Here is a 26222-nt window from a genome sequence, read left to right as displayed (position 1 = left end):
GACAGAAATCCAGCAGCCAGAAGGCTGATAGAGAGAGAGACCTGTCCCAGCCAAGAAGAAGACCCTGCCAAATGCCATCTTTAAAAAAACGACTGGGAAGCAGAGACGAAAAGTGAGCCAGAATTTTATGCCCCCAAAACGAGCAGGGTTTTTTAATTCATTCATGGGATGTGGGCATCGCTGGCTAAGCCAACATTTGTTGCCCATCCCTAATTGTCCTTGAGAAGGTGGTGGTGAGCTGCCTTCTTGAACTGCTGCAGTCCATGTGGGGTAGGGACACCCACAGTGCTGTTAGGAAGGGAATTCCAGGATTTTGATGTAGCGACAGTGAAGGAACGGCGATATAGTCAGGACAGTGTGTGGCTTGGAGGGGAACTTGCAGGTGGTAGTGTTACCAACCATTTGCTGCCCTTGTCCTAAGTGGTAGAGGTTGCGGGTTTGGAAAGTGCTATCTAAGGAGCCTTGGTGTGTTATTGCAGTGCATCTTGTAGATGGTACACACTGTTGCCACTATGCGTTGGTGGTGAAGGGAGTGAATGATTGTGCATGGGGTGCCAATCAAGCGGGCTGCTTTGTCCTGGATGGTGTCGAGCTTTGTGAGTGTTGTTGGAGCTGCACCCATCCAGGCAAGTGGAGAATATTCCATCACACTCCTGACTTGTGCCTTTAAGATGATGGACAGGCTTTGGGGTGTCAGGAGGTGAGTTACTCGCTGCAAGATTCTTAGCCTCTGACCTGCTGTGTACCCATTGTATTTATATGGCTATTCCAGTTCAGTTTCTGGTCAATGGTAACCCCAGGTTGTTGGCAGTGGGGGATTCAGCGATGGTAATGCCATTGAATGTCAAGGGGAGATGGTTAGATTCTCTCTTGTCGGAGATGGTCATTGCCTGGCACTTGTGTGGCACAAATGTTACTTGCCACTTATCAGCCCAAGCCTGGATATTGTCCAGGTCTTGCTGCATTTCTACATTGACTGCTTCAGTATATGAGGAGTCGCGAATGGTGCTGAACATTGTGCAATAATCAGCGAACATCCCCACTTCTGACCTTATGGTTGGAGGAAGGTCATTGATGAAGCAGCTGAAGATGGTTGGACCTAGGACACTACCCTGAGGAACTCCTGCAGTGATGTCCTGGAGCTCAGATGATTGACCTACAACAACTACAACCATCTTCCTTTGCGCTAGGTATGACTCCAACCAGCAGAGAGTTTTCCCCCTGATTCCCATTGTCTTCAGTTTTAATAGAGCTCCTTGGTGCTATACTGGTCAAATGCTGCCTTGATGTCAAGAGCTGTCACTCTCACCTCACCTGTTGAGTTCAGCTCTTTTGTCCATGTTTGAACCAAGGCTGTAATGAGGTCAGGACCTGAGTGGCCATGATGGAACCCAAACTGAGCGTCACTGAGCAGGTTATTGCTAAGCAAGTGCCGCTTGATAGCACTGTCGACGTCACCTTCCACCACTTTACTAATGATTGAGAGTAGACTGATGGGGTGGTAATTGGCTGGTTTAGACTTGTCCTGCTTTTTGTGTACAGGACATACCTGGGCGATTTTTCACATTGCCGGGTAGATGTAGGTGTTGTAGCTGTACTGGAACAGCTTGGCCAGGGATGCGGCAAGTTTTGGAGGACAGGGCTTCAGTACTATTGCCGTAATGTTGTCAGGGCCCATAGCTTTTGCAGTATCCAGTGCCTTCAGTCGTTTCTTGATATCATGCAGAGTGAATCGAATTGGCTGAAGACTGACATCTGTGATGCTGGGGACTTCAGGAGGAGGCCGAGATGGATCATCAACTCGGCACTTTTGACTGAAGATTGTTGCAAATACTTCAGCCTTATCTTCTGCACTGATGTGCTGGGCTCCCCATCACTGAGGATGGGGATATTTTTGGAGCCACCTCCTCCAGTTAGTTGTTTAATTGTCCACCACCATTCATGACTGGATGTGGCAGGACCGCAGAGCTTAGATCTGATCCATTGGTTATGGGATTACTTAGCTATGTCTATCGCATGCTGTGTATGCAGTTTGGCACTCAAGTAGTCCTGGGTTGTAGCTTCACCACGTTAACACCTTATTTTGAGGTATGCCTGGTGCTGCGCCTGGCAGACCCTTGGGCACTCTTCATTGAACCAGAGTTGGTGGCGGGGGATGTGGGGGGTGGGGGGGAGGCAGTTCCCGACTCCTCCCGCCTCCGCTACAAATTTACGCGGAGCGGCAGCGGTGAGAAACGGCCCATGTGCCCTAGGCCTCTCAAGGTCCTTAAGTGGCCAAATAACTGGCACTAAAGGGCCACCGCCCACCGCCACGGATATTTTATCCTTGTCTGGTGGGCGGCTGAGGGCTCAAAAAGTCTGCCTGATGAAACTAGGCAGTCTTCTTCTGGGCTGGGGGTGTGGGGGAGGCCCTCCTGATTGGCCACCCTGTGCCCCATGGAGGGCTGCCCCTGAATCCCCAACCACTCACAACACACAACACTGCCCCCACCACCCACACCGATCCCCTTGCCTCACTGAGGCACAACCAATTGTCCCTGGCAAGGCCCTAAAAATGTACCTTTTTTCCGGGGCCGTCCTTCATCTTCTTCCCATGGGTATAGTCCCAGCAGTGGCCACCACTCCCCGTTGATTGGCCGGCCGCTCCATTTGAAGGGACTTCCTGCCTCAATGAAGTGGAAGTCCCGCCCAAGACCAATTAAGGGCCTGGGGAGTGTAAAATCCGGTCTGGCTCCCCCGCCCAACGTAAAATTCCGGCTGTGATCTTTGAAAACTCCCTATCTTAGAAATTGAAACAGAATCTTTGTCATCGGATTTTAACTAAGATTTAACCAAAGAATCCATCCACCTGAAACTCTCCAAACCTTGATTCCAATGAACCAAAAGAAAAGCAAGATCAGGCCTGCATAGTTTAAATTTTCCTCCCGGGAAAACAAAGAAAGTTTGACAATAAACTCTTTTTAAAACACTATGGGCTGGATTTTACCAGTCGCCCGAAGTCAGGTGTCATGGCAGTGGGGGTGGGGCCAGAAGATACCTCTGGAAGATGCCCGCCACAGGCCTCGAGGCCGGGTAGGCCCCACCCCATATTACCAGTGGCGACGAGGCCTTGTGGCGGCCCCCTTCACCCCCCGGCTGCTCAGCGACAGAAACATAATTTAAATATTTAAAATAAATGTTAATTAATGCATAATTACCTACCTTGTCGCGACGGCCGTCCCACACCGTTATTCTGGCCAGTTGCCGGAACTCCCGTGCCTTCAGATCTCTGTTCGGAGATCCGGGGTGGAACACTGGTGAGGAGTGAAATTTTCAGGGCGGGTAGGGGGAACGGGGAAAACTCTTGCTATTGGTTGAGTGGATGGTGGGAATGGGTTGAAGGTTCGGGATCGGAAGAAAAGCCTTTTTGGAAGAGAGGGCTTTTGATAAACAGATCACTCATTGGGGACGTGGGAGAGGGGATTGGAACTTTGAATAAAAGTTTAATTTTAATTTTTTTAAAACTGTCACTTTAAAAATTGAAATGCTTTGGAAAAGCCAGAAGCCCTTTAAAAATGGCGCAGACGCCCACCCGGTGACGCCGGGCGCCATTGCTAGGGACAGAGCGCCTGCCGCCTCTATGTCATTGGGGGCGGGCAATCTGCCCCGACATGTAAATGAGCCATCGCATGAAATATTGCGATGGCTCCGTGGCACTCATCTCACATGTGCGCCACGCTGTTTTTGAAGCTCACCACCGGAGAAATTCAGCCCTATGTCTCCTGACAATGCAGAGCATGCACAGAATGGTCTCTGGCATCATAAGTGTGTCTGACCACTTTCCAACTTCCCAGTGTGAATCTGCACATGCGCGTGTTCATGTCACCACAGAATGACATCACACGGGCACACGTAATAACATTTGCAAGTTACGATGTCACCATGCAATAAGCTGGTGAGTGGCCAAGCTTGGGGTGGGGGGGGGGTGAGGGGAGGAGAGGGGCGGGGGGGAAGCAGTGAATGGGCTGAAGTGGCGAGGTGTGGAGGTGGTGGTGGGGAGTTGGTGAAGGAAGGAGCAAGCAGCGAGGGGTAGAGTGATTGGTGAGGGGGAAATCGTCAAGGGGTGTGTGAGTGTCGAGGGGGCATGTGGCGAGGGGGAGAAATGGTGACGGGGGAGCAAGCAGCAAGGGGAGGAGTGACTGGGGGGAGGGGCAGAGGGGTGAGGGGGAGAGTGCTGGGGGGGATGTGTTTCTGGGGGGAGCCAGCGGCGAGCTGGGTGTGAGTGACAAGCGGGGGAAGTGGCGAGGCTTTGGAAGTGGTGGGGGGGAAGTGGCAAGGGGGAGAAGTGATGATGGTGGAGCGAGCGATAAGGGGGTGGAAGCGATGAGGAGGGAAGTGGTGAGGGGAGTAATGGTGAGGGTGTAGAAGTGGCGAGGGGGTGGAAGTGGCGAGGGGGAAGCAGCGAGGAGGGCTGTGGTGAGGTGGGGGAAGCGGCGAGGAGAGGAGTGACCGACGAGGGGGTGGAATTGGTGTGGGGGAGCGGTGATTGCAGGAGGGAGCAGGGAACTGAATGCGGCAATTAGGTGACGATTGCGAGAGGGAGCGGGCAAGAGAAAAAGGCAATTTCAGGAGGGAGCGGGCAACTATTGGAGTGGATGGAGGTGGCAATTGCAGCCATTTGAGGGATTTGAGTTTAATTTGCTTTTTAGTGTGAAATTGAGCAGCGCCATTTTAATTATTGGCAGCTGCCTGAGGCGTCACAGCAGTGACTCTTCAGTCGATGCGGCTTCTTTTGCACATGTACCAGTAGTGTGCCATCTAGTGGTTGTGTTGTCAGCAAACACGGCTTTTTAAAAACACCAGACCCAAATGCATGCTATCTTTTTTAATCTCTATCTTCTCTAGTGTGTGTGCATGTGTGTGCATGTGTGTGTGGGTGAAGTTGCGAATTTTCAGGTTTTTGTTTGATAAACATTTATCTTTCTTTAAACCTATGAGAAAATGTGCCATTTGTCTGTTTATTGACCAGTAAAACGCTCAAAGGTTGAAACACAATTCTAATAAAAAACACTCCGGTCAGTTGAGAGATGAAAAGGGAACCAGCCCTATCATTTAGATTTATATTTATATTTTAGATATACAGCACTGAAACAGGCCCTTCGGCCCACCGAGTCTGTGCCGACCATCAACCACCCATTTATACTAATCCTACAATAATCCCATATTTCTACCACATCCTCACCTGTCCCTATATTCCCCTACCACCTACCTATACTAGGGGCAATTTATAATGGCCAATTTACCTATCAACCTGCAAGTCTTTTGGCTGTGGAAGGAAACCGGAGCACCCGGAGGAAACCCACGCAGACACAGGGAGAACTTGCAAACTCCACACAGGCAGTACCCAGAATTGAACCCGGGTCGCTGGAGCTGTGAGGCTGCAGTGCTAACCACTGCGCCACTGTGCCGCCCATAATGTTTTCCTAACTGTCCGTAACAATCAACTTTATCTCACAAAATTTATGACCTCAGATTCTGGTAGCTACTATAACTAATGCTCAGGGATCATTCATGCTGACCTACAGTGATATACTGAATTGCCTGCGTAAAATTTGCTACTCATTTCACTAAGTAACTCTGTCCCTTAGTGGTTTGTTATACTGATAAATAACTTTTATTATATTTAGGCCTGCCTATTAAGTATTCACATATCCAACTTTAAGTTGTGATTTAAAACCAATAAATTGAACTTAGTGCATGACTTGTGGTCAGGTTTCTTCCTTGGTGATTTGGCAAAAAAGAGTTAATTCACTCACTCAGCTTGAGTGTAACCTAATCAAGGACTGATAAATTAATTATGATCTAAAATGGGTTAACCGTAAGTTGGCTAGCGAGCCAAATCAGGCATCAGATCTTTACACCTACGCAGGGAGATAAAGCTTCAGTTGGTGAGCATTTAAAGGATTACTGATTCGTTGGTTCCTTAGTATTTATTTATAAGGGTACCAAAACACAGCTTTCTTGCAAAGGCACACACTATGCACTGTCACTGCAAGGAAATGCTGGGAGAAAAGTCACTGGACACACCTACTGTACATATTGTTAGGGAAAATCAAATGTGATTTATTTGGTGCTGTAAAGTGTCAAAGTTTCACTTGGGATGGAATGGAATAAGATAATTTGGGAGAAATGGGTCTTGAAGTAAGATGGTGGGCAATAAATAGCTGCTGCTTTTTGCCAAGTGTGCGGTGACTGTTGTGTATTGGATGGTAAGGCATTAAATAAAGGCACCAAAAGCATGTCCAGTGTGATGCCACCACCAAACACATCTTCCCCTCCTCTCCCTTTTCAGCATTCCGAAGGGTCTGTTCCCTCTGCAATACCCTGGTCCACTCCTCAGTCACCCCCAACACCATGTCCCCGTCCCACAGTACCTTTCCATGCAGGCGCAGAAGATGCAACACCTGCCCTTTTGACTCCTCTCTACTCACCGTCTGAGGCCCCAAATATTCCTTCCAGGTGAAAAAGTGATTTAGTTGTACTTCTTTCAATTTAGTATACTGTATTCATTGATTACAATGCGGTCCGCTCTATATTGGGGTGGCCTGATGCAGATTGGGTGACCGTTTTGCCCGAGTTTCTGGTGGTCTTCCATTTTAATTTTCCATCTTTCTCTCATGCTGACCTCTCTGTCCTTGGCCTACTGCGGTGTTCCAAAGAAGCTCACTGCAAGCTCGAGGAACAGCACCTCATCTTTCGATTAGGCACTTTACAGCTTTCCGGACTCAACATTGAGTTCAATAATCTCAGACAGGAATCTCTGCCTCCATTTTGTTCCCTTTTTTCCATATTTCAGTCTTTTGCTCTTGTTTTTGCTTTTAGATAGCAGCTGTTCATTATTGCCATTCACACCTCCTCTATACACATCTTTTATTTCTTTACTTGTCTCAATACCACTCCCTTTGGCTCTGCACCACCAAGTCTTTTGTCATTTAATGTCTCCCATCTTTTCCCCTATCACAGACCTTCCCTTTTGTACTATTTCCACCCTCCCCCATTTCACCTGCTTAAAACCTATTACATTTCCATATTTTCTCAGTTCTGATGAAAGGTTATTGACCTGAAACATTAACTCTGTTTCTCCCTCCACAGATGCTGCCTGACCTGCTGAGTATTTCCAGCATTTTCTGTTTTTATTACATTTAATATAGCTGTTGGTTATTGCATCATATCTTAAAGGTCCTGGTTTTGCAGACATCAAGGTGAAAATTTTTATGTCTGAAATGGGCCTTGCACCACATTCACATTATTTGGGCAAACTGCCAGCTCCTATTGCATCTCCACAGGCGACTCACCCATTTATAAAGATAAATGCTGTGTTGCTTCCCTCACTAACCAAGGGGTGGGGGGAAAGAGAATGGGAGGGGTCATCAATTGAGGACTGGCAGTGCACCTCAGGAGTGTTGTGGAGCCAGGAGTAGCACTCTTGCATCCCCTCACTTCACAACAAACTTAAAAAAAACTTACCGTTTTGGTGGGAGCCGATTGCTAAGCTATATCCATGCCCGAAAATCCTGAGTGGAGTAGGCCCAAGATAGTCCAGTTTCCCTGAGGCGTTCCAAGACCCCTCATTAGTATATGCGAGGGGCCAAATGCCTGTTTAAAGTGGTCAACCTGGATGTCTGAACAATGGCCTGCTCCAATATTGGGTCAGATGTCTTTCAAGCAGCTTTGGGGTACACAATGTTGGTACACAAAATTAGCCCTCATTGTGCGCATTTTATGGTTGTTCCATTTTATGCGAGTTCCAATTTCTATCCCCGCTTCTGTTTTATGGTTAAGGTCTACAAGTTGAGACTGGTCTTCTTCTTTTCCATGATCCATCTTTTGCAGAGGGAAATTGAATAAGGCACCACAGCTTTGAAAATTTGGGATACCTTGATCCGGCTGCATGGACTCCACTTGCTGAGGTTAAGGCATCCAAATCTTTATTTCAGCATCCCAATGACCTGATCCACCAAGATCCTGGAGCTCTTCGTGTCTCCTTATATTGTATTATGAAGGCGCTTGGGGTCCAAGGTGTACTAGCTAGATGGATAAAGAACTGGCTGGGCAACAGGAGACAGAGAGTAGCAGTAGAAGGGAGTTTCTCAAAATGGAGACGTGTGACCAGTGGTGTTCCACAGGGATCCGTGCTGGGACCACTGTTGTTTGTGATATACATTAATGATTTGGAGGAAAGTATAGGTGGACTGATTAGCAAATTTGCAGACGACACTAAGATTGGTGGAGTAGCAGATAGTGAAGGGGACTGTCAGAGAATACAGCAGAATATAGATAGATTGGAGAGTTGGGCAGAGAAATGGCAGATGGAGTTCAATCAGGGCAAATGCGAGGTGATGCATTTTGGAAGATCCAATTCAAGAGTGAACTATACAGTAAATGGAAAAGTCCTGGGGAAAATTGATGTCCAGAGAGATTTGGGTGTTCAGGTCCACTGTTCCCTGAAGGTGGCAACGCAGGTAAATAGAGTGGTCAAGAAGGCATACGGCATGCTTTCCTTCATCGGACGGGGCATTGAGTACAAGAGTTGGCAGGTCATGTTACAGTTGTATAGGACTTTGGTTCGGCCACATTTGGAATACTGCGTACAGTTCTGGTCGCCACATTATCAAAAGGATGTGGATGCTTTGGAGAGGGTGCAGAGGAGGTTCACCAGGATGTTGCCTGGTATGGAGGGCGCTAGCTATGAAGAGAGGTTGAGCAGATTAGGATTATTTTCATTAGAAAGACGGAGGTTGAGGGGGGACCTGATTGAGGTGTACAAAATCATGAGAGGTATAGACAGGGTGGATAGCAAGAGGGTTTTTCCCAGAGTGGGGGTTTCAATTACTAGAGGACACGAGTTCAAAGTGAAAGGGGAAAAGTTTAGGGGGGATATGCGTGGAAAGTTCTTTACGCAGAGGGTGGTGGGCACCTGGAACGCATTGCCAGCGGAGGTGGTAGATGCGGGCACGATGGAGTCTTTTAAGATGTATCTAGACAGATACATAAATGGGCAGGAAGAAAAGAGATACAGAACCTTAGAAAATAGGCGACATGTTTAGAGAGAGGATCTGGATCGGCGCAGGCTTGGAGGGCCGAAGGGCCTGTTCCTGTGCTGTAATTATCTTTGTTCTTTGTTTTGTCTTTGAGGGCGCTTCTATATTTTTTGTTCAGTATTTTTTGCAGACTCATGTATTTTAGAATTATGGACATTGTTTTATTTTGGGAAAACTGAAAAGGATTCCATGGATGGTTTTGTCACTGGGGTCATCGGAAGATCTTTTGGACTTGGTTTGTAAACAACCCTTACTATATGTCACCTGTCTTCAGATAAATACCCAGCAGGGGCTTTTTGACTTGGAGAAGATGTTTACAGAGAAGTGACAGGTCAAGCTTTATAGGGGTCAGGAGGCTTGACTCTTGAGATATTGTTTTTGGTTTCGTTTTGCACAGTGTGTTGGGGTGTGAACTGTTTTGACGGGAGTTGGAGAAAACCAGCCAAGCGAGCAGTCACCATCAGCACCCTCTTCCATCTCTTTGAGAACTTCCTGAGAATCAAGTGTAAGAAATAGAGAAACTGATGCTGCATTTCTCCTGAAAAGCCTGTCAGAAACTCCTATTGTTGCATTTCTCCTGGAAAGCCTGCCAAACTGATCTTCAACGTCAACTGAAAGGAACTGTTCTAGAAAGATCCCAGAAATAGCCATCTACACGTATTTGGGATGCCAAACCAAAAAGGGACAACTGACATTTTTCCATATCTTCTCTTTTTCTTCAAGAATTAGCATTCTTTTTTGTCCTTTTTTGTAACAGAGCTCTAAAGAGAAAAATCTCTATTTTTTCATTTAACTGGTGTGTGTGTGTGTGTGTGTGCATGTATGAGGGGCTAAGGTAAAGGGAACTTTCATCTTTCACTGTGTGTTAATGCTTTGCTTCATACTGGTTATGTCTTGTTTTGTAATAAAGTGATAATTTTTTGTTTATAAAAGAAACCTGTGGGGATATTTTATTCTGGGATAAAAGTAGAGTCTATGATTGACCATATCGGTAACTGGGTAAACATTTAAATATATGTTGTGACCTATGGAGAAGTGGAACTAGAAAAGACAGTGCACTCCTCCCACCTCATCGTAATAATTGCTATTCAGCTCTAGTCCCTTAGGTCATGAGTCAGGATTCTTGTGGACAGGTTCGGTCCTTCACCAGTCATCCAAGGGGAAAGTAACAAAATCTCAGGTTGAGATCATCCGCAGGTGTCACCTGTGTAATGCAGCTGTGTGCTGCAGATTGTGATATCATCACATATCTCCTGCTGTTGCTTGGAATGACCCAGCAACATACAATTCAAGGCAGCACTGACCTAGCCAGCTACTGACAATCCCTGTGCATGAAGTGGCTTCAAGATCTTGCTGAAAAAGATTGCCCAGTTTTGTCACAGTCTTTCTGCTAAATTATATTATTTGTGCAGATACCCTTGTACAAATGGAGATACAAATGCTTTGACCTGTGTACAAGGTTGGCAGAAAAAGGGTGCCACATTTTTGAGTACCTAAGGTATAAATGCACATGCCTTGCATGCCTCCATTGATTCCCCCATTGATTTGTTACTTAGAGCAATACGTTGCAGAACCTACCAGGGAACAGGCTATTTTAGATCCAGTAATGTATTGTGAGTTATCATAGTTAAGGATCCTCTAGGGGGTAGCAATCACAACATGGTAGAATTTCAAATTCAGTTTGAGGGTGAGCAACTCGGGTCTCAAACCAATGTCCTCAACATAAATTGGGGCAATTACGGAGGTCTGAAGAAAGAGTTGTCTAAAGTGGGCTGGGAAGATAGACTAAGGGGAAGGTCAGTGGATGAACAGTGGCAGACATTTAAGCAGATATTTCAAAACGCTCAGCAAAAATTTATCCCGGTCAAGAAGAAGGACTCGATGAGAATGATGAACCACCCGTGGTTAACAAAGGCGGTCAAGGAGAGTATCCAATCAAAAACTAAGGCATACAAAGCGGCGAAAACTAGTGGTAGGCCAGAGGATTGGGAATTTTTTAGGAACCAGCAGAGGATGACGAAAAAGCTAATAAAGAGGGAGAAAATTTATTATGAAAGTAAATTGGCAAGAAATATAAAATCAAACAGCAAGAACTTCTACGGGTATATATAAAGAAAGAGAGTAGCTAAAGTGAGCGTGGGAGCCTTGGAAGATGCGACTGGAGAATTGATAATGGGGAACAGGGAAATGGCAGATAATTTAAACCAATATTTTGCATCAGTCTTCATGGTGGAGGACACTATAAGCATTCCACAGAGATCAGATAAACAGGGAGTTGATGGGAGGAAAGATCTTGTAACAGTCTCTAACACGAGGGACAAAGTATTTAACAAACTAATGGGACTAAAGGCAGACAAATCGCCAGAACCTGATGGCCATATCAAAGGGTTTTAAAGGAAGTGGCTGCAGAGATATTGGAGGCATTGGTCAAAATATTCCAGAACTCACTGGATTCCGGGAGGGTCCCAGCAGATTGGAAAACTGCTAATGTGATGCCCCTGTTCAAGAAGGGAGGGAGACAAAAAACAGGAAACTATAGGCCAGTCAGCCTAACATCGGTCGTTGGGAAAATGCTAGAGTCCATTATTAAGGAAGGAATAGCAGGACATTTAGAAAAGTTTAACACAATCAAACAGAGTCAAGATGGTTTTGTGAAAGGGAAATCACATTTGACAAACTTGCTAGAGTTTTTTGAGGATATAACAAGCAGAGTTGATAAAGGCGAACCAGTAGATGTGATGTATTTAGATTTCCAGAAGGCATTCGATAAGTTGCCACATAAAAGATTATTGCACAAGATAGGAGCTCACGGTATTGGGGGTAATGTATTAGCATGGATTGAGGATTGGTTAACACACAGAAGACAGAAAGTCGGGATTAATGGGTCTTTTTCAGGTTGGAAAGATGTAACTAGTGGAGTGCCACAAGGATCAGTCCTAGGGCCTCAATTATTTACTATCTATATTAATGACTTATGGAGGGGGCCGAGTGTAATATATCCAAATTTGCTGATGATACAAAAATAGGTGGGAGGGCATGCTGTGATGAGGGCATAAGGTATCTGCAAGGGGATATAGATAGGTTGAGTGAGTGAGCAAAAACTTGGCAGATGGAGTTTAATGTAGGAAAGTATGAGGTCATGCACTTTGGTAGGAAGAATCAAAATGCAGACTATTATTTAAATGGAGAGAGACATCAAAAAAGTGCAGCACAGAGGGATCTTGTGCATGAAACACAAATAATTAGCATGCAGGTGTGGCAAATAATTAAGAAGGCAAATGGAATTTTGGCCTTTATGGCTAGGGGGTTGGAGTTTAAAAATAGGGAAGTCTTGTTACAACTGTACAGAGTGTTGGTAAGGCCACACCTGGAGTAGTGTGTCCAGTTTTGGTCCCCGTATTTAAGAAAGGTTTTACTGGCATTGGAAGCAGTTCAAAAGAGATTCACTAGGTTGATTCCTGGGATGAAGGTGTTGACTTATCCAGAATGGCTAAACAGGTTAGGCCTTTATTCATTAGAATTTAGAAGAATGAGGGGTGATCTTATTGAAACGTACAAGATTCTGAGGGGGCTTGACAGGGTAGATGTTGAGAAGGTGTTTCCACTAGTGGGGGATTCTTGAAATAGAGGACATAGTTACAGAATAAGGGGACACTCATTTAAAACTGAGATGCGAAGGAATTTCATCTCTCAGATGGTAGTGAATGCCTGGAATTCTCTACCCCAGAGAGTTGTGGTGGCTCGATCACTGAAAGTATTTAAAGAGGAGGTAGATAGATTTTTGAAATATTGGGGAGTTGAGGGCTTTGAGGAGCTGGCACGAAAGAGGAGTTGAGGTCTGGGGCAGATCAGCCATGATCTTATTGAATGGTGGGGCAGGCTTGAGGGGCCAAATGACCTACTCCTGCTCCTATTTCTTATGTTCTCATGTTCTCCCTTCACAATCTGCAGATAGCGATAGATGCCCATAGGTGCTATGTAAGGTCTGTGCAATTACAGTTCCCTTGGCAAATCTGCTTAGTTGGGAGAGGTCGTGCAACTTTAAGAAAATAGGTAGAGCTTAAATATTGAATTGAGAAAATAAATTGCAGATTACATGAACACAGAACACTCCCTTTCAAAAAAGAGAACTCAACATGGCTGACTTAATGAGTGCTGAGTGACTACAGATCTGTTCAGCCACTGAGAACATATTGCATAATTAGCCTACTTGCCATGGCCTAGAACACAACAAATATGTAGGCTGTCAGTGGCATGGGTCTGAAAAATTTATTATACAGGACAGTGCATACTGTCAGACCTCAGGCCTCAATGCCGAGTTTTGTGTTGGTCGGTTTCCTCTGTTCCTATCCTATTACATTTATGTTGTGCAGTTAACTATGAGCTGTATAATTACATCGTTAAAGCATTGAAAAGAAATATATGGAAATTCATCATATTCCATGGATTAGTAGTTAATGGGGATTGGATAACTGTGCAATTAATTAAAACTGTATAAACAGGCCAAAATGGCCTTAGAATTCAAGAATAGCACCAGTGGACTGTTTCCACCTAATATTTAAATTTGATAGCCTAAAGCAATGTCTTCAGTTTTCAAATTTCTGCTTGAAACACAATAATGCAGGTATAAAAGCAAAATACTGCGGATGCTGGAAATCTGACATAAAAACAAGAAATGCTGGAACCACTCAGCAGGTCTGGCAGCATCTGTGTAAAGAGAAGTAGAGTTAACGTTTCAGGTCAGTGACCCGAAACGTTAACTCTGCTTCTCTTTTTACAGATGCTGCCAGACCTGCTGAGTGGTTCCAGCATTTCTTGTTTTTATGTTATAATAATGCAGGTGGTTGCTGAACTCTTTCTAATGTTTTGCAGCTGGCAATAAAATCTTGGGTTATGATTTTCAAATAAACTTTTGTTTCTTCTTTTATCTGGTGCATCAATGCTTGTTGCCCAAAGAACTTGTCAAAGTAGCCCAGATGCATTAAGATGACTTTAGCGCCTCTTGCCAAGCGGAAAAGAATAATTCCAAAAATAAGGCATCAATACCATTGCTTGTGGAGGATGTGCGTCATATCTGCTATTGAATTTCAACAATAAAACCCTAATGTCATTGCAAGTTTAAAAATGCTGGTTAGTGGACTGTGAAACATTTTAAAGGGTATTTGCATCTGGTAATGTGCCCTGCAAGATACTTTCTTAGGTTTCCAAACAAAGTTACATGCAATGAAACAATTGACTATGCATTAATATTGATTGCATATACCTTCCTAGATCTGTAAACATGATTGAGAAATAATTCCCTCTTAACAAAAATATTTTGAAAGGTTACCGGGTATTTTGCTGCCAAACAGAGTTTCATGCACATTTTCAATAGTGAAAGTTAAAGCTTTAAAACTTAGTGAAACGTGATGTTAATATTGAAAGTTTCAACGTGGTGCTAATTTCCATGGTCTATGGAACAAAATTTTTGCCTTGTATTATGAAAAGGAAGCAGTTTGCACCAGCACAAATCAATAGTTTCTGCATTTATTTGTTGAAACATGTGTTTGTGCTAAAATCTCAATTCCCATTTCTGCCCTCATGCTATTTTCTTTACTCGACAAGAAATCTTTGTTTCTGAACATGTTCATGATAGGGTGTGCTTATACAAAATATATTTTACTCCTTTTCAGTTAGATCAAATGATTGGATGAGGAATGGGGGTGGGGTGAAAATGAGTTGTTCTAGGAAACAGTACACAAATCTAGATGGCCTCAAAACAGTATTGTTGTGCGTAAAAGTAAAACAGGAAAGTTAGCCAAACCATGGCTTACAAGGGAAATTAGAGCTAGCATTGGATCCAAGGAAGAGGCATATAAATTCACCAGAAAAAACAATAGATCTGAAGATTGGGAGCAGCTTAGAATTCAGCAAAGGAGGACCAAGGGATTGATAAAGAAGGGGAAAATAGAGTACGAGAGCAAGCTTGAAGGGAACATAAAAACTGACTGTAAAAGTTTATATAGGTATGTGAAGAGAAAAAAATTAGTGAAGAAAAATGTAGGTCCCTTACAGTCAGAAACAGGGGAATTTATTATGGGGAACAAAGAAATGGCTGACCAACTAAATGCAGACTTTGGTTCTGTCTTCACAAAGGACACAAATATCATACCAGAAATGTTGGGGAACACAGGGCTTAGTGAGAGAGAGGAACTGAAGGAAATCAGTATAAGTAGAGAAATGGTGTTGGGGAAATTGATGGGATTGAAGGCCAATAAATCCCCAGGGCCTGATGGTATGCATCCCAGAGTACTTAAGGAAATGGCCCTAGAAATAGTGGATGCATTGGTGGTCATCTTCCAAGATTCTATAGACTCTGGAACAGTTCCTACAGATTGGACGGTAGCTAATATAACACCACTATTTAAAAAGGGAGGTAGAGAGAAAGCTGGGAATTATAGACCAGTCAGCCTGATATTGGTAGTGGGGAAAATTCTAGAGTCCATTATCAAAGATTTTATAGCAGAGCACTTGGAGATCAATGGTAGAATCGGACAGAGTCAGCATGAATTTACGAAAGGGAAATCATGCTTGACAAATCTACTAGAATTCTTTGAGGATGTAACTAGTAGAGTCGATGAGGGAAGCCAGTGGATGTGGTTTATTTAGGCTTTCAGAAGGCTTTCGACAAAGTTCCACATAAGAGATTAATGTGTAAAATTAAAGCACATGGGATTGGGGTTAGTGCATTGCAATGGACAGAAAATTGGTTGGCAGACAGGAAACAAAGATTAGTGATAAATGGGTCTTTTTCCGAATGGCAGTCAGTGACTAGTGGGGTACCACAGGGATCGGTACTAGGACCCCAGCTATTCACAATATATATTAATGATTTAGATGAGGGAACTGAATGTAATATCTCTAAATTTGCAGATGACACAAAACTGGGTGGGAGGGTGAGTTGTGAGGAGGATGCAGAGAGGCTTCAGGGTGATTTGGACAAGTTGAGTGAGTGGGCTAATGCATGGCAGATGCAGTATAATGTGGATAAATGTGACGTTATCCACTTTGGTAGCAAAAACAGGAAAGGCAGATTATTATCTGAATGGCTGTAAACTGAGAGAGGGAATATGCAATGAGACCTGGGTGTTCTCGTACACCAGTCGCTAAAGGTAAGCATGCAGGTGCAACAGGTGGTTAAAAAGGCAAATGGTATGTTGGCCTTCATAGCGAGAGGATTCGAGTACAGGAGCAGGGATGTCTTGCTGCAATTATACAGGGCCTTGGTGAGGCCACACCTGGAATATTGTGTGCAGTTTTGGTCTCCTTATCTGAGGAAGGATGTTCTTGCTATAGAGGGAGTGCAGCGAAGGTTTACCAGACTGATTCCTGGAATGGCAGGATTGATATGTGAGGAGAGATTGAGTCGGTTAGGATCATATTCGCTGGAGTTCAGAAGAGTGAGGGGGATCTCATAGAAACCTATAAAATTCTAACAGGACTTGACAGGGTAGATGCAGGAAGGATGTTCCCGATGGTGGGGGAGTCCAGAACCAGGGGTCATAGTCTAAGGATACGGGGTAAACCTTTCAGGACTGAGATGAGGAGAAATTTCTTCACCCAGTGGGTGGTGAGCCTGTGGAAGTCGCTACCACAGAAAGCAGTTGATGCCAAACCATTGTATGTTTTCAAGAAGGAGTTAGATATAGCTCTTGGGTTTAAAGGGATCAAAGGGTATGGGGCGAAAGTGGGAACAGGTTACTGAGTTGGATGATCAGCCATGATCATAATGAACGGCGGAGCAGGCTCAAAGGGCCGAATGGCCTACTCCTGCTCCTGTTTTCTATGTTTCTATGTTTCTATGTGCCTGGAGCAGAAATGGTGGACAGGTCATACACAGAAAGCTTACATGAACTGAAGAGATTTGCTGGCTAAGCTTAATTGTCCATTCCCAGGTAATCTTAAGTAGAGACTTTTTGACCTATTGGTAGAATTAATGTTGAATTTAGAGGGTTACTGACTTACGTACTGATACTACCATGATTGAAGATGATGGCAGTGCTCAACTTCAATGCTACTAGTTCATTCCAGTCACAAGCTAAATCCTTTATGGGCATCAAACAATTGGGATGTATAATATCATTAGCTAGCTAATAGCTGAATTGATTTACCAAGTAGGTATTGTATTGGTTCCCTTATTATTCCTGAATCAAAAGAGTAAATAGGAAGTGAAGTTTATAATTTAGCTCGTAGTGCACATACAGAGCTTTAAGCACCAATCTAAATTTTTGTTCTTTAATAGAAAGGGTGGAACTGGTCACTGGACTAACCATGTCAACACTTATATGTTAAAACCATACCCAGGAGCCATACTTAAATGATTCTGAAACTTATAGACCCAACAGGCCCCATCTACCTCTTTAAAATGCTAAATATGAAGAACAGACTGCCAGCAAAAGCAATTGATTCCCTCTCAATTAACTGCTTTAAAAAGACACTGGGCTAGATTTTATTATGTTAGGGGTCTCGCTGACGGGCTGGAAGGTGGGGGATGGGGGGGTGGTGGGGGTTGACCCTGTGGTTGGCGAAGACGGCGGGGATGGGGCAGTGGTTTGCCATGGGGGTGGCCATCGCCACTGGGGGGCCCTATGTGGACCATGGATTTCCCCTAGAGGAGGGACCCGTCCTCCAAGCCCACAAGGAGGTGTCACCCAGCGGTGTCTCCACAGAGCACTGGGCCCCTCCACCATTAGCTAAATGCCAGCAGAAGCAGGAGGTGGCCCTTATGTGGCCCTTAATGGACCACTTAAGTGGCTTAACTGGCCTCCTAGCAGACTTCCCGTCCTCCACAGTGCCACCGCGGACAATAAATGGCATGGGGAAGGATAACGTCGAGCACGCTGCCCGTCTCCACCCCACGCCATTTTGTCTGCCCATCCCCGCCCCTCCCAACCTCCCAGCCTATATCCAGCCCACTATTTGAATATCTTGTTGAAATGGGGTGATTTATTTTCTCTTTCCTCTAAATAGTGGTTAAATGCTTCTTCTTTTTCTTCATTAGATATATTCTTCCAACAACGTAGCAGTAATATGCTGATTTGAAATGTGCAATTATATTAAATCCAAATTTCTTAAGTGGCAACAGTAAAACAATCACAACAAAAAAAACCCAATCCCACTTCTCAAGCAGTTAGCTAGACTGGTGACATAAGGATGGGCCTAAAGGGAGCATCCATAGTGTAGATGTACCTGTATTGCTTGTCTCCTCCGCTATTTCATATCCTCCTCTCGAACCCCAAATATAGAGATATGCCTATAAGAATACGCATGGCTGCATGCAAATAAAATCACAGCCTCATCTCTACAAACTGGCGCAGCTCAGAGTGCAGCTTTCAAAATTTTCTTTCCCCATCAACACCAAAATAGTATAGTATGAGCAGTTACAAAGAGATATAGCAAAATAGCGCATCAAATGACATTATAGGCTCCACTCTTTGTTCTATATCATCTGCTTTAAGACAGGAATTTACTTTATGAAGTGAGACTTCAGCTTTGTAGTAGCATTCCTGCCTCTGAGCCCAGAATCCACCTCAGCTACTATGAAATAAATAGAAGGGCAAATGATGCACTAAAAATCTTCATGTCCGATACTTGAGTTAGGTCCTGTCCTGAGAAACCATGGATGGATTTTATATTGTTGCCATACTGCAATCATAGAATTTTCTGTGGATACCTTTCTATCCATAAAATTGGTGGATCATTTGTGCTTCTGATTATTTTGTAAAAACTGATTTGTTTAGCTGTTGCCTGAAGCAACAAATCAACTTTCAAAAGATGTTTTAATCCTAACCATGTCAAGCTAGAATTGTTTTCAATACTGGCAAGTAGCTAGAAGGAAAACCTTGATATGAAGCTGTTGGTACAAAAAAAACCTACGCTTAGATCTTGCCTTTTATTCCTCAAGAATCTCCATATTGCTACCTTGCAATCAAAGATACAGTTTGAGAATCTAAGGGCAGAATCTTCACATCTTTAAAAATAATCATGAGTTGGAACCATTTCTGGTTCTCGACAATGCACTTGCTGGCAGCGCGCCCACCGGCGCGATTTTATGGAATGTGGCCTCCTAATTGGCTGCCTCCACATCTGACATCCAATTGAGGATGGTGTGAAGGTTCCTGAGGCTGCAGGCCCAATCAGAGGGCCTGCAGCCTTGGAAGGACGGCAGCCCGACTGACAGACTGCCACTGTAGGAGCAGGACCGCGAGGGTGCCTCAATTCTGTTTACATAAACTGTGGCCATAGCTGCTAGGCTACCACTGTGGTGGGGGAACCCCTCCACAGGATGACCTGCAGTTGCTGCTGTGGCCCACTGATCCCTGCACCTCCGACGGGGGAGTAAATGTAGGAGGCCTCGCGGGCCCTCTGGCCAGCTGCACGCAAGCCATCTCCAGGCACCTGCTGGGCTTCGGCCTCAGTGGGGAGCCCATCCACTGCTGGGAAGTTCCTGGCAGCATTCCCAATCTGCCCACACTTGGGTACTTAATTATTCAAATTGGCTACCTGCCACTACCGGGCAGGTAGCCCTTGCTGCTTCCACCCAGCCTCCACTAAGATTGGCCAAAGGCGGGAACTCGTCGGCCCACCGATCCAACGTGTTCCCTGTCTACCTTTCTTTCGGTCCTGCCTCCGCGGGACCAGGATGATTCTGTCCTTAACCTTTTGTTGGGTGGCTGATACATACTGTAATTTTAGAATTTTTTTTCTGCAACCTCACTACTGAATTGATAATTGTATTGTTCCTGATCAGTCATCAGTTGCTAAGAAGCAGAGTGGGAAAAATGTATAATGACAAAAACAAAAGGATGGGCCAATTTTCTCCACTGTGCATCCCAGATGATCTATTCGAGAGTGAAAAGTAGAAGAAAAATTGATGGACATCTGTTTTGCTGGATCTCTGCCTTAGTTGCACTGCCACATATTTCCAGTTGCAGTCATTGGAAGCTCACCTCCTTGTGATGCCTTGTGAGTCATTGCAATGCAAACTATATTACTATAGCAGCCAATTGACACAACTGTAACCTTTAGCCAGCTTTCCTTTGATTTCATATAAATTGGACAATGGGCATGGAAAACTGTTTTAAAAGCATGTTACTGTTAAAGTATTTAGCTGCAAATTGAAGAACACATGAAATATTTTTGGATTAAATCATAGAATCATAGAATGGTTACAGCACAAAAGGAGGCCATTTGGCCCATCGAGTCCTTGCTGGCTTTCTGCAACAGCAACTCAGCTACTCCCACTTCCCTGCCTTTTCCCTCTAGCCCTGAAAATTTTTTCTCTTCTGATAATTATCCAGTTGTCTTTTGAAGGCCCTCCACCACACACTCAGGAAGTGCATTCCTGATCCTAACCACTTGATGCGTAAAAAAGTTTTTCTTCATTTTGCGGTTGCTTCTTTTGTCCTCATCCGCAAATTTTGAAATTGTGCCCTGTAGACCCAGGTCTAGGTCATTAATATATCTCGAGAAAAGCAGGGTTCCTAACAACAACTCCTTGGGAACGATACTATATAGTCCTCCATTGTGAAAAACAACTGTTCACAACTATTCTCTGTTTCCTGTCACCCAGCCAATTTCATGTCCACGCTGCTACTGTCCCTTTGCTGACAAGCCTGTTATGTGGCACTTTATCAAATGCCTTTTGGTAGCACATGTACACCACATCAACCGCATTACCCTCATCAACCCTCTCTGTTACCTCATCAAAAAACTCAATCAAGTTAGTTAAACACGATTTGCCCTTAACAAATCCATGCTGGCTTTCCTTAATTAATCCACATTTGTCTAAGTAATTATTAATTATTGTTCCTAAAAGCTTTCCCACCACCGAGGTTAAACTGACTGGCCTGTTGTTGCTGGGCTTGTCCTTACATCCTTTTTTGAACAGGGGTTTAACATTTGCAATTCTCCAATCCTCTGAAACCACTCCTGTATCCAAGGAGGATTGGAGGATTATGGCCAGTCCCTCCTCCATTTCGACCCTTACTTCCCTCTCTATCTTTGTATGCATCTCATCCCCTCTTGGTGATTTATCAACTTTAAGTACAGCAAGCCTATCTAATACCTCCTCTTTATCAATTTTTAACCTGTCCAGTGTTTTAACTACCTCATCTTTCACCATGACTTGGGCAGCTTCTTCTTCCTTGGCAAAGACAGGTGCAAAGTATTCATTTAGTACCTCAGCCATGCCCCTGCCTCCATGCGTAAATCCCGTTTAGGTCCCTAATTATCCCCATTCCTCTTTACCAAATGTCTTCTGATATTTATCAACTTTGTTGCTGCACAAGGGGAGCACCCTGCAACCAAACTTTGGGGCCCATCTGGGAAAAGCTATGCTCTTGAGCACAATAGGGCATCTTTTGGGATCCCATTACACTTTGGTCTATTTGTAGGAAAAGAGAGAGGACATGTCAGATGCACTTTTGGATGCCAGAGAAGTGAGGCATCATAAGAGGAGTGCAACCAGCTGGCATTACCCAAAAAGACAAAGCCAACTGCCCTGCAGGAATTTTATAAACATTACCACATTATAGGAAGGATGATTAGAGATTAGAGATACAGCACTGAAACAGGCCCTTCGGCCCACCGAGTCTGTGCCGAACATCAACCACCCATTTATACTAATCCTACACTAATCCCATATTCCTACCAAACATCCCCACCTGTCCCTATATTTCCCTACCACCTACCTATATTAGTGACAATTTATAATGGCCAATTTACCTACCAACCTGCAAGTCTTTTGGCTTGTGGGAGGAAACCGGAGCACCCGGAGAAAACCCACGCAGACACAGGGAGAACTTGCAAACTCCACACAGGCAGTACCCGGAATCGAACCCGGGTCCCTGGAGCTGTGAGGCTGCGGTGCTAACCACTGTGCCACTGTGCCGCCCAGATGTGAAAGCCTTGAAGAGGAGATTTACTAGAATGGTGCCAGGACTGAGAGACTTCAGTTATGTGAAGAGACTAGCGAAGTTGGGATTGTTCTCTAGAGCAGAGAAGGTTACGCGGAGATTTAATAGAGGTGCTCAACATTATAATGGGGTTTGATAGAGTAGATTGGAGGGAATTGTTTTGATTGGCAGGGGGGGTTTGATAACCAGAAGACACAGATTTAAAATAATTAGCAAAAGAATCAAAGGGGAGATGAGAATGTTTTTAGGAATGAATTGTTATAATCTGAAATGTGCTGCCTGAAAGAGTGGTGGAAACAGATTTAATAGTAAATTTCAAAAGGGATTTGGATATATACTTGAAAAAGAAAAAAAATCAGACTATGGGGAAAAAGCAGGGGAGTGGGACTAATTGGATAGTTCTTTCAAAGAGCCAGCATATGTGCAACGGTCTGAATAGCCTTCTTCGGCGCTGTAAGATTTTATGATTCTATACAAAGGAGAATTGGATTTGGAGGCCTTTTATTCTATCAGGGTGATAGTATAAAAACTTTGCTTTCTTGGAGGTCGCCCTTTTATTCTGCTGTTGGATGCACACTGGAAAAGGGATTAAAGTAATTTGCGCTGGTGAACAATACATCAGTAACCTCTTGATGCATCTATGGACGATAGATTCACTGACATTAATGATTTCCTCAGTAGTGGCTTGGTATGAGACCCTTTTACAATTCTACTGGATCTTATTTTCAGTGCTATTGTGTGTCTGATTTTTATTCGGTTTTTACTCAGAGTTTTGGCAATTACTACAGTTAGAGGACTGTAATGAGCTTGATTTTCACTGCTGTTCCTATGCTGCGGGTTGGCTGGGGGCCAAATTCGAGATGTCACAATTCTGTCATTGCCTTTTCAGTGAAGCACAGGAAGCACAATCTGCAAAGTATTCCTCAATATTTCAAGGGAGATAGGTCTTGATGTGAGGTACCTGAGTGTTTGAGGTTCAGGCTGGCTATAAAATGCTATCAACATGCTATCATATGCAAGGCTAATGGATCGGGTAACACTTCTTGTGACTTCTTGTATGTGACTTGATGACAATTTGTCTTTTTAAATTACTTTTAGAACACAGTATAGACAAACTTAGAGAGAGAGAGAGAGAATTGACACAGTAAGATCACAAGCTGTAAGTAGTTTAGCAAAAATTCTTTCGTGCTAGAACATACAATAGCAAGAGAGTGGGAAACAACAAATTATAAAGTTTCTCCTCAGTCTTACAGCATTAAGTATTTCAAGAAATCTTTGATCTTCCTCTTCTTTTCTTCTTTGGCCTCCTTGTCTTGAGAGACAATGGGCAAGCACCTGGAGGTGGTCAGTGGTTTGTGAAGCAATCTTTGATAAGCTATCTATTACTAATGTAGAGACACCTTGGTATAACACACTTCCCAATAACATAATCCCATTTATAACCTTTAGGTGTTTATGGCTTTCGTTGTTCATGATTTTTCATATTGTACTTGCCAATTTTACTTGTAATGTCATTGGCAAATCTCAGCTTTTAGTTCGTGACATATTACTCAGCTGTTTAAACTGCTTCTAAGTAAGTGTTGATCAGCAGATTGCTGTACTTTCAATAATAGCCTCACTAGCATATCGAACAGAAAAGGCTAAGCAGGAGGAGACTTGCCAAATACAACTCAAGCACAGTCACCAAGTATAAGAAGAACCAATCATGACTATCGGAAGTCATAAGTGGGATTGTTTTTGGGAGTCCTATTATATCAATGTTCCATTGCACTAATAATTAATAACTTATAATGCAGTTCCTGATATTTAATATATGCTTAGCCTGTGCATAAATGTTATTAATTTTTGTGACTTACTGCCTTGAAACATACTTCGCCTTAATAAAAACACCAGATAAAGAGCTTGCTTTCGTTGCTGAAGGTCTTCTTTAAAATAACTTTTTTCCTCAGCTGCAGCAGTTAAATAGAGCTACATGCCGGCCTTCAGTATTATCAGCATCATTAAAAATATTACTGGCATTGGTATCAATAAACTTCAAGGTATAACAAAGCACAAGTTAAGACAAACTTCAAGCTTTAGTCAACTGGAAAGAAGAAAGCAGATGAAGCAAAAGAAAAAAATACTCAAAGAATATAAAAGATGAAGAAGAAAGAATGGAAACAAACAGGGAAACTAAAATAAAAGAAAATAAGGACAAATAAATGAAAAAAAGCAGAAGGATGAAAAGAAGGAAAAACAAAGCAGAAGAACATAAGAGCATAAGAACCTAAGAACTAGGAGCAGGAGTAGGCAATTCAGCTCCTCAAGCCTGCTCCGCCATTCAATACGATTATGACTGATCTCATCTTGGCCTCAACTCCACTTTCCTGCCTGTTTTCCATAACCCTTCAACCAATTACTAATTAAAAATCTGTCTATTTCCTCCTTAAATTTACTCAATGTCCCGGCATCCACCGCATTCTGGGGTAGTGAATTCCACAGACTCACAACCCTTTGAGAGAAGTAATTTCTCCTCATCTCTGTTTCAAATCTGCCACCCCTTATCCTAAAACTATGACCTCTTGTTCTAACCCGAAACGTTAACTCTGCTTCTCTTTTCACAGATGCTGCCAGACCTGCTGAGTGGTTCCAGCATTTCTTGTTTTTATTTCAGATTTCCAGCATCCGCAGTATTTTGCTTTTACCTCTTGTTCTAGATTGCCCCATCAGAGGAAATATCCTCTCTATGTCTACTTTGTCAATCCCCTTAATCATCCTATATACCTCAATTAGATCTCCTCTTATTCTTCTAAACTCTGGAGAGTAAAGGCCTAAACTGCTCAATCTCTCTTCATAAGACAAACCCCTCATCTCTGAAATCAATCTAGTGAACCTCCTCTGAACTGCCTCCAATGCAACTATATCCCTCCTCAAGTAAGGGGACCAAAACTGTACTCAATACTCCAGGTGCAGTCTCACTAATGCCTTGTACAGTTGCAGCAACACTTCCCTACTTTTATATTGTATTCCTTTAGCAATAAATGCCAAAATTCCATTTGTCTTCCTTATTACCTGCTGCACCTGCATACTAGTTTTCTGCGATTCATGCACGAGGACACCCAGATCCCTCTGCACCGAAGCACTCTGAAGTTTCTCTCCATTTAGATAATAATTTGCCTTTCTATTCTTCCGACCAAAATGGATAACTTTACACTTATCCACGTTAAACTCCATCTGCCAAATTTTGGCCAATTCACCTAACTTATCCATATCCATTTGTAAATTTCTTATTTCATTATTGCAACTTACTATCCCACCTATTTTAGTGTCATCTGCAAATTTGGCTATAGTACCTTCTATTCCTACATCCAAGTCATTAATATATGTAAATAGTTGGGGCCCGAGGACAGAACCCTGTGGCACCCCACTAGTTACATCTTGTCAACCAGAAAAGGACCCGTTTATCCTGACTCTCTGTTTTCTGTTGGTTAGCCAATCCTCTATTCAAGCTAATAAATTGCCCCTAACCCCATGTGATCTTACCTTGTGTATTAACCTTTTGTGCGGCACCTTATCAAATACTTTCTGGAAGTCCAGATATGCTACATCTACAGGATCCCCATTATCCACTTTACTTGTTACATCTTCGAAGAACTCTAGCAAATTAGTCAAACACGATTTACCCTTCACAAAACCATGCTGACTCTGATGGATTGCGTTTTGACTTTCTAAATGTCCTGTTATTACTTCCTTAATAATGGATTCTAACAATTTCCCAATGACTGATGTTAAACTAACTGTAGTTTCCTACTTTCTGCCTCCCTCCCATTTTGAATAAGCATTTTTCCAATCCACTGGAACCTTTCCCACATCCAAGGAATTTTGGAATATTGTAACCAATGGATCTACTATCTCCGCTGCCACTACCTTTCAGACCATAGGATGTAGGCCATCAGGCCCTGGGGACTTGTCTGCCTTCAAGCCCAATAGTTTGCTCAGTACTTTTTCCCTAGTGATGATGATTGTGAAGTAAGTGGTGAAAAAATGGGAATCACTAAATGTGCAATGGCAATACAACTGAAAACTATGAAAGAATCTTGTAAATAGCTCTTAATATGGTTTGCTTGGGATGTTGTAACACATGTATCCAATTCTTTGGAAGTCTGTGGAATAATTGGAAAGGATTTTGCTCTTGCAAGGAATGTGC

The sequence above is a fragment of the Heterodontus francisci genome, chromosome 19 (genome assembly GCF_036365525.1).
Source record: "Heterodontus francisci isolate sHetFra1 chromosome 19, sHetFra1.hap1, whole genome shotgun sequence".
NCBI lineage: Eukaryota > Metazoa > Chordata > Chondrichthyes > Heterodontiformes > Heterodontidae > Heterodontus > Heterodontus francisci.
The sequence above is the reverse complement of the archived record's forward strand: the minus strand, read 5'-3'. Positions refer to the sequence as shown.